The sequence below is a fragment of the Patiria miniata genome, unplaced genomic scaffold (genome assembly GCF_015706575.1).
Source record: "Patiria miniata isolate m_02_andy unplaced genomic scaffold, ASM1570657v1 HiC_scaffold_25, whole genome shotgun sequence".
Lineage (NCBI taxonomy): Eukaryota > Metazoa > Echinodermata > Asteroidea > Valvatida > Asterinidae > Patiria > Patiria miniata.
Window position 1 is genome coordinate 4,176,214 of NW_024037064.1, and position 19,011 is coordinate 4,195,224.

General features: G+C 39.4%; 2 long non-coding RNA genes across 5 annotated transcripts; both read left to right on the forward strand.

Annotated features, from left to right (window-relative positions):
- The first annotated feature begins 679 nt into the window (after positions 1–679).
- Positions 680–5,838, forward strand: LOC119733153. Its single transcript, XR_005271673.1, has 2 exons — positions 680–785; positions 4,337–5,838. It is a non-coding gene; the product is annotated as an uncharacterized LOC119733153 (long non-coding RNA).
- A 548-nt stretch (positions 5,839–6,386) lies between these two features.
- On the forward strand, positions 6,387–18,652 carry LOC119733154. Of its 4 annotated transcripts, XR_005271677.1 has the most exons (11): positions 6,396–6,631; positions 7,044–7,159; positions 7,329–7,400; positions 7,995–8,088; positions 8,396–8,477; positions 8,831–8,908; positions 9,393–9,537; positions 10,285–10,550; positions 11,137–11,224; positions 14,482–14,558; positions 14,856–18,652. It is a non-coding gene; the product is annotated as an uncharacterized LOC119733154 (long non-coding RNA). The 4 variants fall into 4 exon arrangements; XR_005271676.1 differs by having other exon boundaries at positions 6,387–6,631; positions 7,044–7,400; XR_005271674.1 differs by lacking the exons at positions 6,396–6,631; positions 7,044–7,159; positions 7,329–7,400 and adding an exon at positions 7,411–7,477.
- Positions 18,653–19,011: the final 359 nt, after the last annotated feature.

Genomic DNA, 19,011 nt, shown 5'->3' on the forward strand with positions numbered 1-19,011 from the left:
GGCCCCACTACCAAAAAACAACTCAACTTTAAAGAGCAAAACGCACTTTTTGTTTGAATTCCCTAGTCCCTTAATATAAGCTGTCTATATTATTTATGGTTGGAGGTGGGGTTATCAGAGGACAAGTTAATTTCGCCGCAATCCAAAGCCCGCCCTCTATGGCTGAATTTATTAAATAGAGGAATATAGATATTAAATATTAAATATTGAATGGAGGAATATTATTGAAATAGAGGAATATGGACATCGCAACACTCTAAAAATGTCATTGGGTGTCGTGAGGGGGGGGGGAGGGAGGGGACCGCAGTCCAATTTGCATATACATTCCGCTCAGTCCTGGCTATACCAAATTAATGGGAGGGGTGAACCATCGATCACTACAAAAATTAGGGGACTCAGTTCAAAATAAAAAATCTAAGCAAACTATTGAAGACGATCTTGTTCTTAGATACATGTCTCCAATATTGTTTTATAAAATTTGAGAGAATTTGTAAAGATGGTATGCAAAAATTGTGAGTAAGAAAAAAAACCCAACTTTTACTCCCAAGCTAAAAGAAACTGAAATACACCCTACAAAATATTGCCGGGTAGTTTCAGCGATAAGATAGGCGCGGCGCTGCAGAAATAACTGGTTCGCACCTCTCATCAATGCTTTTGAAATCATTGCAATATTACAGGAACCAGGGAATGTGCTCACCAACCAGTCTCACGTGATTCGTTGCGCGTTCGTAAATTGGCGGGGCACGTATGGTGGAGGACTTCGAGAGAACGTCACAACAGTCAAAGTAAGTTTGACAATTTTGGCCTGAAAAGTTAACAATTTGGCCTTAAAAAGTTAGGTAGAAGTGACTGCACTACTGTAGATTCTTCTGAAGTTGATGCAGTGGAAAACACGGTTCGAAATCCTGAGTTTTTAAAGAAGGAATTCTGTCAGTTATTTTCTCCATTTTCTGAGAATCTGGAAATGGGCGTGGTTTCAGAAATTTGTCTGCGGGGGGGGGGGGCTGGGGTGGGAACCAACGGGTTATATGGAATTGGAAGGAGGCAGGAGGGGCAAAAGGATAAAGTAAACATTGATGACATTTGCAATGCGTGCTGGGCATGGATAAAAACAGGAAAATCCCTAGCCCCACTAGTGTGGCCGCGGTATGCTGCGCTGAACCTCTGGCCACACACCGTGGTCCGCGCACTACTGAGGGCGTTTTCATAAAAATTACGTTCCGTTTCTTAGGCCAAAAAAAAAAAGTCTCCGGTTTCTGGTATGCGCGCGCGTCGCCGTAGCCATGCGCGTCGGCAAAATGAAAAAGTTTTTTTTTCAATGAAAGATGATGTCTCAAAACTGCCAAACTCACTGGTTTGACTGGAATCCTGCTACTGCACAATTTTAACGTGTTTTTAGATGGGGTTATGATCGAGAATAAGCTTTATGTGTCCTCTCTGGACTCCCATATATTTGCACCAAGTTTAGTCGGGCACCATTGGCAGTCATCAGCCGACGTTTGAAGCAAAAAAGTCAGGTAAAAAAAAAAAAAACCGCGTCGCCGCACCACTTTTTGGACAAGCTCCATACCAGAAACCGGAGACTTATTTTTTTTGGCCTTAAGTTACATATGGTTGTATTCTTTGATGTCCCATCTATCACTTCTGGGATGCTTAGGTGTAATGATGTTCAATTTTCCGAGATATTCTTGAATCTTTCTGTAGCCCATATACACTCGTGAAACGTCTGGCGATGGCAGCCATTTTGAATGTGACAAGAGATGACCTCAAGCTGTGACGTCGCGTTTATGCAAATTGCTTGTCGAGCGAGGGCGCGAGTTGCAAATGCGACGGCTGTTTCCTGTACCATGCATTTATTGTCTGGGGGCCACGTGCACTGATCTTTATTCAGGATCCACGGCACAGGAAACAGCCGTCGCATTTGCAACTCGCGCCCTCACTGACAAGCAATTTGCATAAACGCGACGTCACAGCTTGAGGTCATCTCTTGTCACATTCAAAATGGCTGCCATCGCCAGACGTTTCACAAGTGCATATGGGCTCCAGAAAGATTCAAGAATATCTCGGAAAATTGAACATCATTACACCTAAGCATCCCAGAAGTGATAGATAGGACATCATAGAATACAACCATATGTAAGAAACGGACCGTAATTATTTTGAAAACTTCGTCCTCAGTAGTGCGCGGTACCACGGTGTGTGGCCAGAGGTTCAGCGCAGCATACCGCGGCCACACTAGCGGGGCTAGAAAATCCCCAGACTTGTCTTTTTTATTGATGTTCAAATTTGGCAGTGGGAGTATATTTAGCCGGGGCCGGCTTTCTTGAAGCGAACGATATTTTGCCAGATAGGCACTGAACATGCGCAGTGACTTAGACATTTTTACCGTGATAAATGTTTGTCTAGTTCCACGCTAGCCCCATAAAATTAATGTGGCCAGTTTACTGGACTGCCTCCGTAAACATAGGCCACACATCCGCCATCACTGAACCTACTCGCACAAGTTTGCAAAGTGATTTCCACATTGCGACTTCAGACCCAGTTCATTTATGCTTTAAAAATACACTCACCCTCTTAATAACAAAGTTTGAGCCTGCTTCCAGTGTCAGTTGCCCAGCTGCTGCGTAATTTACGATATTTTCTGGAGGCTTCTTGGCAACTTTTCGGTCCAACTGAACAATAACCTCGCGCAATACCTGACGGGATACGAACCAATATGCAGGGATCGTTCACCTGTCAATCACGCGTGCACGAGGCACGCCGCAGGCCCGGTAGTAGTCCGGTTCCCAGACCAAAAGATTCTGACTATTCCTGATGGGCGTGGACCTAGACCTAGCTCTAGACAGTCAACCTCGTCCCCAGTGCTTACTTTATTTCCAACCGCGTTTCCAATAGTAAACCCTGGATAGGAAACTTTCTTCCTGTATCCTGATTGGATACCGCAATTGGCTAGTAATGGATTTTTATCGTGTACTTGGTGCTATATATTCACAACGTGCAGTACGTGTTTTCGCGATCATTTGTCCACGCCTTCTCGAAAATACTAATTTCCTTTCCAATTTGCTCATATTAATATGAAATATGATACTGCATGTTGTCTTGATAAGATCGTAACAGTTTGATTTCAAAAATCGTGTTTTCGTAACTCACGCCGTGCTCGCGCTGCTACGAATTGACTCTGTTTTTACCCCAGACACCGCATACAAAAACAAACGCTAATGTGTAACGCATATCCAGGCACCAGACTGTTCCTCATTTGCATACGTGTGCAAAAATCTTGCACATGCAAATGATCCAATACCAGGGTGAGAGAGCAGGTAGTGGTGGGCGCGTACTGCTCGACACCCTGGGGACGAGGTTGCTAGACAGTTTATTCGGATGCAGCCTAACCTTATTTAAATTGTCAGGTCTGGGAAACGGACTACCACCGGGCCTGTGGCGTGCCTCGTACACGCGTGATTGACAGACGGGTGAACGATCCCTGCATATTGGTTCGTATCCCGTCAGGTATTGCGCGAGGTTATTGTTCAGTTGGACCGAAAAGTTGCCAAGAAGCCTCCAGAAAATATCGTAAATTACGCAGCAGCTGGGCAACTGACGCTGGAAGCACTCTTCGTTATTAAGAGGGTGAGTGTATTTTTAAAGCATAAATGAACTGGGTCTGAAGTCGCAATGTTGAAATCACTTTGCAAACTTGTGTGAGTAGGTTCAGTGATGGCGGATGTGTGGCCTATGTTTATGGAGGCAGTCCAGTAAACTGGCCACATTTATGGGGCTAGTTCCACGCCAAAATTGTCATTGTGACTTCGTATTCACGAGACGGAATCTGTCCATTTTACAATTTCGGACTTTATTTCCCTTTAATTAAAAAAAATCCTCCAGAGCCAAGAATCAGAAAAAGAAAATGCGATACTCGGTAATCAAATGTTGGAGTTCAAGTCAATTTAAAATAAATAAAAGGATATTTTTAATTGTTTGGGATGAAAAAAAATTGAAAATGTCGAAAGCTGGGAATCGAACCCTGCTGTGCTGGGGATCTCTCACTCATAAGATTCACATGCTATCCACTAGGCCACAGGTCTTGCACATGCACAAGCAATGTTGGTAATTTGATTGATACATTTTATACTGTCAAAAGGGGTGCTGTATGATCTATCTGGCTAAATATCGTTTACTGTAAAAAGCCAGCTAAATCTAACCTGCTAAATAATTAGACACTTAATCCTTCAAATTTCTATTTTATTTGCCTGCATGTCTCTTGAATGTTCTGTACTGAATGGTAGCTCTCACAAGTCTGCCATTGAAAACTGATAAGTTGCACTCTTGTTATTTGCAGGTGGTTATCATGACAGTCAGACTCAGAGCCAATGAAGTGGATGCTGTCAAGAATGCTTATGGGAACCACACAAAGCTGATCTTCAACTGAAGGAATGCCCAACTTTCAAAGTCCTTGCCATTCGGTTTGTCATGGTTAAACTCTGTTCATTGAACTAATATGCTCCAGAACAAAGCTCCAGTAAAGTCTATAGGGCCAACTTCTTGGGGCATGGAAATAATCTTATGAGTTATGTAGTAAAACTGAAATCTGAAATGAGTGATTTGATTCCAAATACATTCCAAATACATTAACAAATGTTTAAATCTTCGTGATGTTTAGACCCCGAGCACGTAGATGCTTGGAACTAATTAAGTTCAATTTTAAAATAACTTGAAAAAAAGTTGCACAGTAAACCTAACCTTAACATTAGGTTAGTGCTCATAAAAGTAAATTTAAACTTCAAATATGTATAACTATGTTTAATTCACTTTAATAAATAAATCAATATTTGTTTAGATTTAAGAATGTTCAGTGCCTAAAACTATTAAAGTCTTCCACTTGATTTTAAGTTAATTTAGAAAGCATCAGCAGAACCATAAATGTAACCGTGAAACCTAAGGGCAAAGCTCATAAAAGTCAAATTTAGCTTTAGATGTGAGGCAGCTCACTTGGGATGGCAATCCAGTTTTGACTACAATGTGGTAGCATTCAAGTGTGCCAAAGTCATTTTTGTTTCAACTATTCTGTGTAAAACTGTGGACCCTTGCAGCATTTGTTAGGTCATTCAATCATCTGCATGCATCCATTGACAGACAGTCATATTAACCACTGGCACTGACAACATAAACCACCTAATTAACCACTAACCAGACCTGTCCAAATGTTGTAAGGACTGGGCAAATATTCCACGCTTCTTGGGAACTTGAGTTCACTTGCGCATTTTCTTCTTAGTTTTTCAAAGCTGGATTGCCAGTAAAAGCAGTTCTTAGCATAAATTTTTTACACAATTTATTGAAAAGCAAACAATTCAAGTCAACTTTTACATTTGGCTGAAATAATGAGCACAAACAAGAAAGGAAATGGAAATGCTTTAAACAAATTTTTTTCAGAGCATAATCTAAAAAAAAAGACAATCTTCAGAAAACAATCTTAATGTTAAAAATGGACTAAAAAATCAAATGAAATTAATTAATATTCTGTATGAACATGATATAAATGATAAATAGCCAAACAATAAAGGATGTTCAATCTTACAATGCAATTTAAAAACTTCATTCATAAAAAGAAATATATGAAAGTATAGGGCATAAACCTGAAACACTTTTATTTTAAAATTATAGTTACAAACAAGATAACTCACATTTCATGTTTGCCATAACCACATGATTTAAAAATTTAGGTAAACCGTGAAGGACATTTACTCAAGTTGGGCCTTTGACATACTTGGGACAATGTACATACGGAGCAGTAAAATGTGAGAGTCATTTTGGAGAAACTCTGAAAATCACCTCCAATTATAAGTTGCCCCTGGATGAACTTTGGACATTAACAGTACAGGCAATACTGCTGCACATCTGACCAGTTTGGAACAAAGGATGGACATGACTGTTTAGTGAGTATGGCTTTTCTCCAGTGCGGACTCGCTGCAAACTGCAACATAACTTGATACATTCGTCTTGGAAGCACAACTGAAAAACATGCCTACCTTGAACTCCATGCAATATTGGAAGTTTGTTTGGATACTTGTTTGGAAGGACGATGCATGTTTTGGTAGGACGCTGCTTGTTTGGAAGGACGATGCTTGTTTGGAAGGACGATGCTTGTTTGGAAGGACGATGCTTGTTCAATGGAAGGACGATGCTTGTTTGGAAGGACGATGCGTGTTTGGAAGGACGATGCTTGTTTGGAAGGACGATGCGTGTTTGGAAGGACGATGCTTGATTGGAAGGACGATGCTTGTTTGGAAGGACGATGCTTGTTTGGAAGGACGATGCGTGTTTGGAAGGACGATGCTTGATTGGAAGGACGATGCTTGTTTGGAAGGACGATGCTTGTTTGGAAGGACGATGCTTGTTTGGAAGGACGATGCGTATTTGGAAGGACGGTGCGTGTTTGGAAGGACGATGCTTGTTTGGAAGGACCAACTGGAAATTTGAGGAACACTGCCTATTCTGATGTGGGAGAGGTGGAATTCTGGTGACTTTCTGATGTTTGGACACGTGGAATGATTCTGGTGACTTTCTGATGTTGGGAGAAGTAGAATTCGCCATCCTCGCTACCTGTGGATGCCTGTATCACTCAGAAACCTCGGAGGTAAACCCCCCCCCCCAAAAAAAAATCATTGTTAATTGTCAGATACTTAAAAAGGATTTTGCTTATGCTATAGCAATGCATCATTTAACTAGGTTTGGGTTTGTTTCACAAATTAACGCATGTTATGGGGCATGACACTACAGGTCATTCTAAAAACAGATTGGTTAAATAACCAATGTTGGTTAAAATGTATCCAACCAACCCGATTAGGTCCACACATATCAAACAATTGTTGGTTAATTTAACCAATGATTGGTTATGTTAACCAATCTGTTTTTAGAGTGTAAAAATGGCAGATGTAATTAATCTGGTATTTTATAAATATCAGCTTTTCATTATTTGACCAAAGGCAATACAAGGAAAATACTTCAAATTAAATGAACATTAATTTATTTTCATTGATTTTCTGCAGACGTGAGCATCCACAAGAGACCCCTGGATTGTGAAAGTGTACAGTTTGCAAGTGGAGTCGTTTGATAGATTGCTCGGAATCGTCGGCATGGGGGACAAGGTTGCATGTTAACTGAGGTGAGGTAACCAATTTCTTTGCAGGGCCACATGCACTTGTCCCCCCCCCCCCCCCCCTTGGATTGTGACAGTTTGCAAGTGGAGTCATTCGTTGGATTGTTCGGAATCATCGGCGCAGGGGGAACAAGGTTGCATGTTAACTGAGGTGAGGTAACCATTTTCTTTGCAGCTCAAGGTCACATGCTCTTGTTCCCCCCGGGATTGTTACAGTTTGCAAGTGGAGTCGTTCGTTTTGTTCAGAGTAAGTCGAACCAAATTGTTCTTTTTAAACTAATCTTACCAGGATGTGCTTCCAGAAGGGTTACATCTAAAAACAAGGTAAGATTTTAAGAAGGAATGACTTTTTGAAGAAATTTGAAATTTAATTAGCAACTTTTGAAAAATGAATTCTCAACAAACATCATAATTATTGCCAATCAGTCAAAATGGACTTCAATTTTAGACCAAAAAGAGCATTCCATTTGTTTCTTGGATTATTATTTTTTCCATCAAGCAAACCAAAGCATTCTGTTGGAGAAAGATTTTAAAACCTTTTCTTACAATGGAAAACAATCTCCTCCTCTTTTTCTGACTGGAGTTCAGAGTGGGTATTAACAAAGGCCTTTTTTTGTTGAAATTGAAATTGATTCCACCTTCCCAAATTTCACTCCAGTTTTCACTTGGCGTTCTGAATCTGTAGCTTAAAAACTCTGGGCACGCTAAATAAATATAACAAATAAAATTGCTTTTGTGTTTACAATTGGAAGTACAAAATTGTGGACAAGATTTGTGTGCAAAATGTACTTTGAAAACTTGACCACTTGAATGATTGTTTTGTTTTTGATAACACTGCAAGGTACAAGCTACCACGGATGAGAAGCTTACTGGAGAGAAGAGGGAAAGTAGCGATGAACCAACGACTTCAGGGGAATCCGATTGACCAATCCAAGGTGAGCATCTGATTGCAACTGATCATTATAGACAGCAAAAGGAATGGAGAAACATCTTCAAAACGGCTGAAATTACGATTGGACATTTGTATGTGAACAAATCAAATTCTGTACTTTGAAGTGCATTCTAAATTAATGGCTTTTGATGCTATGCATGAGACGGTTAAAAATTTATTTTGTCTGGTGCATCAGCAAATTGAGAAGTTTCAAAACTGAACACTTTCCAGTTTAATTGATTAATCTAAAAAAGAAATTCAACAATTTGCCACTGGATAATTTTATTTTGCAAGTTATTGTGTTATTGCAGTTTACCCCCCCCCCCCTCCCCACTGGAGATGAGAGGCTGTAGAGGAATTTGTTGTGGTGACAATGAATCATTCTAATCAAAGGTGAGCAAAACATCTGAAGATGATCAATTCAAGACAGCAAAGGGAACAGATAAACCTAAGAAAGGGATGAAATTATGATTGCACATTTGCCAATTCAGAGGTCCTTGTCAGAGCAAAAATTCATTCTCAAGTCAGATTTTGTACTTTTCACATGCATTCCAACTTTGGAAGGAATTGATTCTCAACATGTAATGGTTCCAAAATTGGTTTTGCAGTGCATTTTTGCAAATTTATTTAAAAGTCCCCTGTTTGTCAAGAATTTTGCTTGTTGGTCATTCTCAGCCCTGATTATTTATTTCCTTTAAGATATCAAACATGAATTTCTTGTTTTTCTTTCCTTCCTTTCCTGATAGTCAGTATGGGCTCTGAGAAACACGCAGGAGACAAGATCTGCCGCAGTCATTGTTAGCAAGAACTACCAGTTTAATAAGGTCTATGATTTTGCACTTGTGCTTTGAAATCAAGGAGCAATTGTAGTTGACTTCCAAGGTAGAGAGTAGACTAACTAGACTCTCTGCTGTGGTCACAAAGATTTACACATGTGTATTTGAAGGACAGTTTTGCAAGTTGTAAACATATTTTTCAAACTGCGAATGATTCGCTGATTGTGCATATGCCCTGAAAGTGTCCACTGGTTCCACCTCAGAAATTGCTTTCAAATGTGGTCATCAGATTATAGTCTCCATAATCTCTTGAGATCAATTCAAGTCTGCATGTCCTCTTGATAGTAACTACAACATTGATGTCTTATTTCTTCTTTGTAGTTGAGATGTTCTCAAATTCTGAAATTGTCTGATGATCCACTATGAGCCCTATCTGATAAACACTATTCTAAGACCCCACTGTTCTCAATCCAATTCAAGTTGACTTGACTCTGATATGCCTTTTGTTTCTATCTCACATCTTCCTCTGCAGGTGGACCACACAGACAGCACGATAGCCTTGCAGAGGAGAGCGTTTTTCACGAGTGGATTTACAACTGACTGACCAATCAACCTTCATCAGAACTTTTTGAAGTAGTGGTGGTGGGAAAGTGGTGCTGGGAAAGCTAGGTTTTCAGGTTTGAAATGGAATGTTGTTCTAGGTTACGACTGGTTAAATATGTGGTATTGTGTAAATATTGTAATTTTTTTAACTGTATACAAACACATAAAATTGTGTTATTTTCTCCAAGATGTTTGATACTTGTGTAATGGCAAAAAATGGCTCACTAAGAAAAAAATCCTGGTTGAAGTGATTGTCACGATATAGTTTTAGAAACTGGGACAAAGAAGAAAAGGAATCAATGTACTTCTCAAATTTTGAATTTAGTCTGATAAAAAAAGAAGATCTTTCACACAAAAACAATTTGTATCCTTAAATAAAAAAAATTCCTCTTAAATACATGAAAGCAATCTCAATCTGGATCAAACAACGAATTAAAAACTCAAAATGAATTTGCCAAGGAGAAAAATAAAACTTTCAAGGATAAAAATAATAAACAATTGGATACAATTTTTGGAGAATATTGAGAAAAACTAAGGTTTAGATAAATGGACAGCAAGAAAAAAAGTAAAAAACCAAACAACATTATTGGAAAATGACTGTAAAAGCACAGCAATGATCTACAAACCAATGACTCCAAACTGATGATTTCAAAACTGCACTTAACTGAATGTTTGATTATTAGAAACTTGCTGATCAAGTGTGACACACGCAAGCTGCAGCTGCCTTCCTAGCTGGTCAACAATTGCATATAAAGCATGCTGGTTACAAATGACATGCGTTGATGGTATTGTCTGCTTTTCTTTGTCTGTGGCATCCATAGGGAGGTTGCTGACAGCCAGGTGATGACCAGCATCTTTCACCAGTAGTCTCCTGGTCTTCCACTGCATCTCCAATTTCTTGCCACCACAGACGGATGTTTCAGTGACGTAGTTTTGCTCCAACCTCTCTGCCATCTGCCATGCGATGGGCGCTAGAGCACATCCCGTTGAGGAAGTCGGTAGGTAGGGGTGGAGGAGCAAAGTTCAAGTTAACAAAGCTGATGTTTAATGGTAGCTACTAGAGATCCTGGATGCTGACTCCGCCTAGGTAGGTGATGTTGAATACGATAGAAATCACTAGGGAAAAGTTCTATATGAACAGCATGTGAAGTGACAGTCACTAACAAGAGAAGTGGTTCTGAAGATTTGAAGATTTAGTCAGTGATCTGTGACTGTCATCGGGAGAATGCCTAAACCTAAAGGCAGGTGATCATTTAACCCCTTTACGCTGGCTGACGGCGGTGACTGCAGCTCAATGAAGGGTGATGAGCCAGGGAACGCTGTGGCCGCATTCCTGCTGCATTCATTGATGGGCAATATCCAAATGCCTGCATGTACACATTCAAACTCAAAGTGCCGCTGATCCGTGGCTGACAATACCAGCATCAAGGGGTTAACAGGTGTGGGACAGATCCAGTGTGGATCAATGAAGCAGGATTTGATAAAACAGCCAGCTTAGGATTGCATTATATCAGGAATGAATGACCCGCCAGTCTTAGATTTATAGACGATCAATAACATGTGGAAACACCTGTTATATATCTCCTGAAGAGCGATTGCGTGCCGGTTCATGTACGGTCCCAATACTTACATATATAATTAATTTTAATGTCGCTTTTTATTTTCAATTTAAGGTTTTCACGATACCTGGACCTAAAAGATGAGCTGCTTTTGATGCTGAAATGCTCTGAAACGGCACTACTTTGTGACATCACACATCAGGTAAATCCTCACTGTTTTCACAAACTGACATGTACGCATGTGGAGTCAGTTCCTGAAAACCGTGTTATCAATAATTTCAGTTTCACAAACTTACATGGGGGTGTGTGCGCGCACTTTAATAGTACACTGACTCGTAATAGAATAATGTAGTTTTTTACCCAATGAAACACAAGCATGTGATGGAAATACAATATAAAAACGCTTTGAAGGGTTCGACACAAATTTACGCCATCCATTTACTTGTGGGCTTACACAAAAAATGAATTAGAATCCTTTAAACTGGTACATTAAGACTGGTTTCAGTTCGTGAAAACCGAGTGTCAGTTTGTGGTGTCGGTGACAAAATTTTGATGCCTTTGGTTTGCTTAGAATGTAGTTTTAATGGTTTTTTTTTTCAGAACTCAAGAACTAATAAATTCAAAGGATAAAATTAATGGTTGACTTCACATCCCTGCCTGCATCAGTGATCAGTTGCATAAACTTTATTCAAAGTGGTTGTTACATCAACTATTTACTTGAAATGGATCAGTAGAGGTTTTAGGCACCATTAATGGATCAGATCCTTGCTTGAACATTGTAGTAACCAAGTTGTTGCTAGTGCACCTTCTTCAGACAGCTCTGTGAACAAGTTCACTCATTCTGTAACTTTCCATTCTATGCATGTGTGTAATTATCTTGTTTGTTTACCATTTCACTTGCTTCATAAAGTCAGGTATTTGTTTCGGATAATAAAACTAAAAACGGTTTCAGCAAGTGTATACTCAGTGACATGCAACCAACCCAGTTACTGGAGATCGCTTGAAGTAGATTGCATGCAAGTTGTTTCTTCAGTCAAAATGTCCTACTTGTGATAGCGTCAAAATCGAACAGTTGGCTGAACTTGCAGACAAAATAATGGATGTTGCTTCTCCACAGCAGTCAGCCAGGGTCAACTCAGTTGTGTCTACATGTACCCCTGCATCACTGACAGAAGTGCAACTTCTTCACACAGAAAAGCCAGCTGTCACTGCAAATACAAACATTGTCCGCAGGACGTCATCGTTCTTGCAGTCATTCAAGCAATCGACCACGCTCCCTGTGATGGTAAAAAATGTTGAGGGTCTAGGAGCTGGATGATGGAGAACAACTCTGGAGACAAGCTGCTGGAGAAGAATCACTACACGGCCAATCTCCAACACTCCGCGAAGGAACACTCAGACGCCCCTTTGGGCAACAGTAAGGTGGATAAGGGGAGGATTCTGGCTCTGGCCCAACACTCTGTGGATGCATGCTTGGGAACCCCTCAGGGTAATCGTATCACAGATGAGGGTTTGGGGAAGTGACCGGGAAAGTGCCCAACACTCCGTGGAGGAATGCTCAGGAACCCAAGGGCAACCATAACATGGACAAGGGCCAGGCCAACGCCTGTACGTGGTACTGGAGATCATTCCTACGGCTTTTGGACTCCATCGTTACAGGCACGGGTCCATCTCAAATCCACAGCCTCCAAGATCTTCAGACAATGAGACCAATCTTTTCCTATCCTGTCACTGGAATTGTGTCATGTGTCGGGAGAGCTACCACTTGCAGCAGACGCTGACACAACACCAGCAGTACATTCTCTAGTTTCCTTTCACCTTGTATGTTTATCAGTGGGAGTTTGACTCAGACAGGCTAGCTGTTTCCAACCACTACCAAACTCACAAGTGCAGTGGGTCTGTTTCACCGATTGTCCGGGCTCTCCTGCGGCCTCATGACACACCTTCCAAGCCTGTGGATATAACGCTCCCAGCCCATGGCTTGGTTGGTCAATTAATTACGACTGTACTGACATTAGCCTAACACTCTGTCTCCCAGGAGCACGAATCAGGGACTTCCCAGCCGGGACTGGGATCAAGTGAGATCTGGCCATTTCCCAACACTCCACGGATGAATGCTGGAGTTCCCTGCGGGGTTCTTCTAACGTGGATGAGAGAGTTGCCCTGGTGCTCCAACACTCCGTTTGGGGCCCTTCAGTTTTTCATAACACAGATGAGGGTCTGTACATGTATGTGCTGGGGGAGCAACCGAATCCATGTGACTGATGTGCGGCGCTGGAATTCCATCACAGCTAGGTGAGGGAGCAGGCCGGGTTGCTTTTGGACATGGCCAGCAAGCTGTGGCTTACATTCAGACCAATGAAGTGTGTCACTCTGTCCCTGGAGTGTCGCAGAGGTCCGTGAGTGCTTCCCTCAGTCTACAAAGTGCAAGGCAGCGATGTTCCAGCACTGACTGAGGAATTATATCGTTACTGTCACGTCCGTATCGGGTCGCAGAAGTAACGAGAACCTTGAGGCAGTGGTGGCCAAGATGACAGAAGATCTGGGCAAGGTGAAATCCTCTCTCCTGGCTTTCTGGCAAACGCTGGACGCACTACAAACTGCCATTGAATAGTGCACCTTGTATGTGTTGCTTGCCAGCAATTGCCAGAAGAAAAGTCTGAAGTGGCTAAGGGATGAGGTGGTGAGGTTGGTGCGGAAAGTTTGCATCCTTCTGACGAGGACCGCCACCTATGACATCTTTGCAGACAGAATGGTGGGCGGTCTGGGTCTGACGGATCCCATCCAGGATGCTGCAGTCAAACAGTCACGCAAGCTGTATGAATTTCCTCTTCACCTGGCAATACCGGTTGCAGTGTCTCCACCATGCAGCTGTCTTCTGTCGTCTGCCGCACCATTCAGTTCATGAGCGAGTGTACGGAGGGGGAGCTGGCCAACTTCAGCTTGAGCGGGCAGATCTGAACCCTCTGGTCCCAGGCTATTATGGTGGTTGGCCTGTTGCCTATCTCTTTCAGTGGCTGCTGTTATGGCTCAGTAGTCGCACGTACGGCCAAGGGGAAGGAGATACTCTCCAAGAGCATTACCACAGTTCTGCGGGCCGCCGACCGAGAGTTTTACTCTGGTAACTTTCTCTTGGCAACAACCGACTGCAGCTGGTAATTTGAATCAGCCCTCTTTGGCACCCTCACTTACTTGGCTGCAAACACGTACACACCACTACCTGTCATTCAGAGCATGGTCCAACGATTACAATGCCAACTCAAGCTCTGTGATGAACACTCAAATTGTTCTGTAACTTTCCATTCTGTGTGCTCACGTGTATGAAATGTGTATCGTTTTGCTTGCATCTAAAAGTCAGTTATTTGTTTCGGATAATAATAACCAATGTCTACAGCCTCGCAGGTAATTTAATCTACCATAACTAATCTATATTTCATTTTTTCACACTCTTACAATAAGACAGGACCTGAGTAACCTGAGTAAGTCATCAGGCGCCTGTTATCAGAACCACAAGAAGAGGAACGCATGTGTTTCAGGTGAGCTAAGAACTTGTTCAATATACTTGAGTACTTGCTTTTGCAACAATGTTTATGTGAATTATGGGTTGATGATAAATTCATACTAAAATTTTGCTGTAGATGTGAACACAAAGGAAGCTAAAATTCTAAACTCTATCTTCAAAACTCCTCCCTACCTACTATTATTATAGTTGTTCTCCCATTTTAGTGGAGCCTCAAAAGCTACAAAATCCTGCAAAAATCTGAAAAACAAATCATTAACTGCATGTGTATATGTTACGTATATTTAATTTTCAATTTTTAATTGAATTTCAGGTTTTCCTGCTCTTACCAAGAAGATGTTGCTCTTGATGCTGGAATGCCCTTGAAACTGCACCACTTTGTGATGACATCAAACATCAGAGAAACTACATCCAAGGTGCCTTGGGCCTATTTAGAATGTACTAGGCTGTTAAATGAGAAAAAAAGGTCACATGGGCAATTCCATGCTGGTGGAGACACAAGACCAAACAACCATTTACGGTTTGTTCAAGTTTGATTTGCTGAAGTGACACAATATAGCTCGGCGTTTTAAAACTGAAATAGTTTCGTCCCATGCGCGCACTATTCTGCGAGTTACGGTACACCATCACATCAAAGTCTGCAATGACGTCATGATGACTTTAATATGGATGCACTGGTAAGGAATTTTGAATTAGTCTTTTGCTATCTATTCTGTAATATTTTCTCTCAAATTTTTATGTTACCATTTTGAAGGCATCTTTGTGAAAATGGATATTATTTTTAAGATGTCAATATAAGTCAGATTTTGCTTGTATACTAAAATACAAATTTAAATATTTATAAGTTACCAAAACTGATTTTTTTTCTTTGTAAATACCTACATTGTCTGACGAATGAATAATTGTTACAAATTTATTAGCTTGAGTCCTGACAAGTTTATTTAAAAAAAAATATTTTGTTTACATTTTAGTTTTAATGCTTAGGCTAGCCATGAAATATTGTAATGTCGTCACATGTAATGTCATGCAGTCACAATCTCTCAGCGTAACGTAATGCCAGTCACATTATTGCACAGTCTGTAGTTGAGGAAAATGCAAGTACACATGTTATTTAAGTCCATACACATACAAGTAGTAAACTCTTTGAACCAAAATGCAACTGAGTGCAAAGCCACTGTCTGAGCAACTTGTATATTTTTCACAAAACAGCCTTTTTAAACTTGGACATCTGCAACCCTTTGATAAAATGAAAAATGTATGTGTTTTGCTGTTGGGTACAAGTCGTCTATCATTGCCCATTCTAATGGGGTGGGGTGGGGGAAGTCTTCCCTGTAAGAACTGAATTATTGTTTGGCACCAAATAGTTTGATTTTCATAATTCCCTATTTATTACTTAACATTGGCTAACTTATTTCATTTGTTTTGTTGTTGGTTCATTGGATAACTTTAGTATTGCTAGGAAAATAGCAAGTAAAATTGTGTTAATGTAAACATGTACAAATTATGATTAATTCAGTTGAATGTTTCATATTTTCAGGAAAGATGTACAGCCAAGTTGCAACTTACAGCAGCAGAGAGAAAGACACAGCAGAAACAAAACTTGGAAGAAAATGATGGTATGAAGACCACAAGAGGAACAAATGAAAGAGGAATAGACAGAAAAGAACAGAACATGAGGAGTTTCATAAGTGAGCAAGAATAATACTATGAGAAAAATAGTTAAAATTGAGCATGGAATTTGTTAAACATGTTGAGACCTCAAAATTTTTAGAAACACAGAAAATATGATGCAAGTCTATTTACACAGTTTTTATTGGAGACAACTTTAATATTATAATGGTCGCTTCGCAAAATTTGTCACTTAATTAGCTTTATGATCAGTTACTTTTGGTGTTGATGGTATGTACATGTAGGTATTTTATTGCGTTTTTGTTTTTGATAAATTCTAAAACTCTCTGAGTTCGGATATTGAAAAATTATTTTGTTCTTGCATACAGTCACTGTTGGAAATTTATAAAGAAAATAAAACTTGACCTGAACAGAAACTATTCAACACACAGTGTCTCATTTCTCAATTATTATGATTATAAAAACTTTCATTTTACATCTTTGTACATGTATAAAGTGTTATACTGGCTATAAATTATATGAGAAATAAAATATGACATCCTTTGGCCTTTAACATTAAGAGAAATTTCAAATTTGATCTATCATTTGTTTCCTGTGTTGTTTTTTTATGTAATGTCGGTCACAATAAAGAAAGAGTTCAGTAAGCGAAGGACAGAAAAGATCAATGCGTCTACAGGTTGAAAAATGTAAAAACACTTCATCCCCCCAAAAATGATGCGTATTGGAATTATATGATGCGGCTGATTAGTGTACGCAAACATACTGGCGTGTTCAAATCTCAGTTTTTGGCATGGCGTCTCTGTGTAAACCTATTGAGAAAATGACGTTATAATTTCTTGTCACAAAAATGCTAAAAATTCACCGTACACCTTGAAAAATTCACTCTTTTACTTCTAATTGCAATCAGACGTTATGTCTTGTACATCATAAAATTAAGAATGAGAGGTGGTTATCATTTTTCTTTAAGAGAAAAATTTGAATTAAAACCCTATGTCACTTTATCGATTAGCGTACGAGAAGAATTGAAGTGATGGCGTCACGCGTAAAATGTTCTGAATCGTGATACTGATGCGAATTTGAAACCTGCAGAAACTCTCTAATGTCTGTCACCATGGAATTGCCCATATACTTGCTAAAACTGTAGATTTTCTGGTTTTGCCCAATAAGTTAATTGACATTATTGTATTTCTGTTCATTTGTGTAGTTATCATTTGTTTAAATTTAAAATTGAGATTTTTGTTTGTATATCAATGAGAGAAAGTTAAAAAATGTTGTACACAGTTGTGCACCCTAGTTGTGGTAAATAAAAATTAGTCTCAATGAGGAGCGCCCTCTATTGCCCATGAATTGCTAATGACTGTTTAATGAATGAATTAATGTTTAATAATAATAATTGAAGTTCGTAGCGCAGAATCCATTTCAAAAGTGCTCCCTGGCGCTTTACAATCAAACTATTTATATAAATAAAAGGAATATAAATACAATTTTACTAATGTGATTATTTAAACTCAAAGTGTATGATCCACACTAACGATTGGTTTAAACATGATGCATAGGAGTGCTTTGTTACAAGGTGTAAGATATGGTTGACATGAATGAAATCAAGCCAAATTTGTGTGATGTAAAATATGTTATCAAACAAGAAAGTTAAACATTAGTAACTTCTTTGCAATATACAATTGAAACTGTCTTTTTGTAAAGTGACATTTTGAAACTACATTCCTAATAGAAAAAAGTTCTGGGAGCAAAAATCCATGTTTTAAGGAAACAAAATCCATAAATATTTGCTTTTTGAGATGTCCTTAAATTTATGGAAAGAAAAGGGAAATGGAAAGTGTTTTTGAAATAATTTGAGCATTCTAAAATGAATTGGCATAATAATCTAGCCAGATAGACACAGTTAAAATATTTGGTCTATAGAGGGCAGTATGCATATATTATCTGTAACATGTTTGTAAATCAATGTTTAACTTATTTAAATTTAGTTGTAAAAGCAATTATTCCTGAAATAAGGCGTTACTGTATTGGAACTGGTATTGTTCTTTCTTTTTGAAGTGGTTAAAACATTTCAGAATTTGAAAAAAATAGTTGTATATGATTTGAGGCAAAAATCACTGACAATTTTAAGTAAAATCGAGATTACCAAATTTAAAAACTCCATTTCCACATTCAAACAAAAGTTTGGCCTTTTATAGTTAAAAACCATTTTTTGCCCCCCTCCCCCCCCCCCCGGAAGAATAAAATTTGAACAAATTTAACGTAGGACTTGCTATTTAAATATTGAGCATTGACAAATTAGGTAAATTAATGGACATTTATTAAACAGAATTGTGTTTCTTGTTAAATACATGTACGCATAGGTTACAAACTGTAATAATTATTAACTTTTAAAAAAAAGTGTGAAATAGGTTTGTAAAAAGTGTACATAATGGCCAACAATAGAAAGTATATGGAATAAATGGCTAAATTTGAGAATCAGAATTTCGGATCTGTTGTTTCCTTCTGAATATTCAGTTTTCTGCTTTTTATTATTCAATTATTCAAATGAGCCCAGGTGGCCATTTTTTTTTCTTTTTTTTATATTGCGCAATCTAACCTTTAAATATAAGTTCCGAGAACAAATTTTCGAAGAGGCCAGTGGCGTGGCGGTCTAGCTCGCTGACCGCCAGGCGCTGGGTCCCCGGTTCAAAACCCAGCCGGGAACCCGGGAGGAGAATTTTTCCTCACAGCAGTGATAAAATTTTAAAAATATATAAAATAGTAGCATGGAGCAGGGTTGAACCGCGTACCTTCTGCATGCCAGCTCTCTTTTTTCCCGCTCTGCCATGGCACTTTCTTGA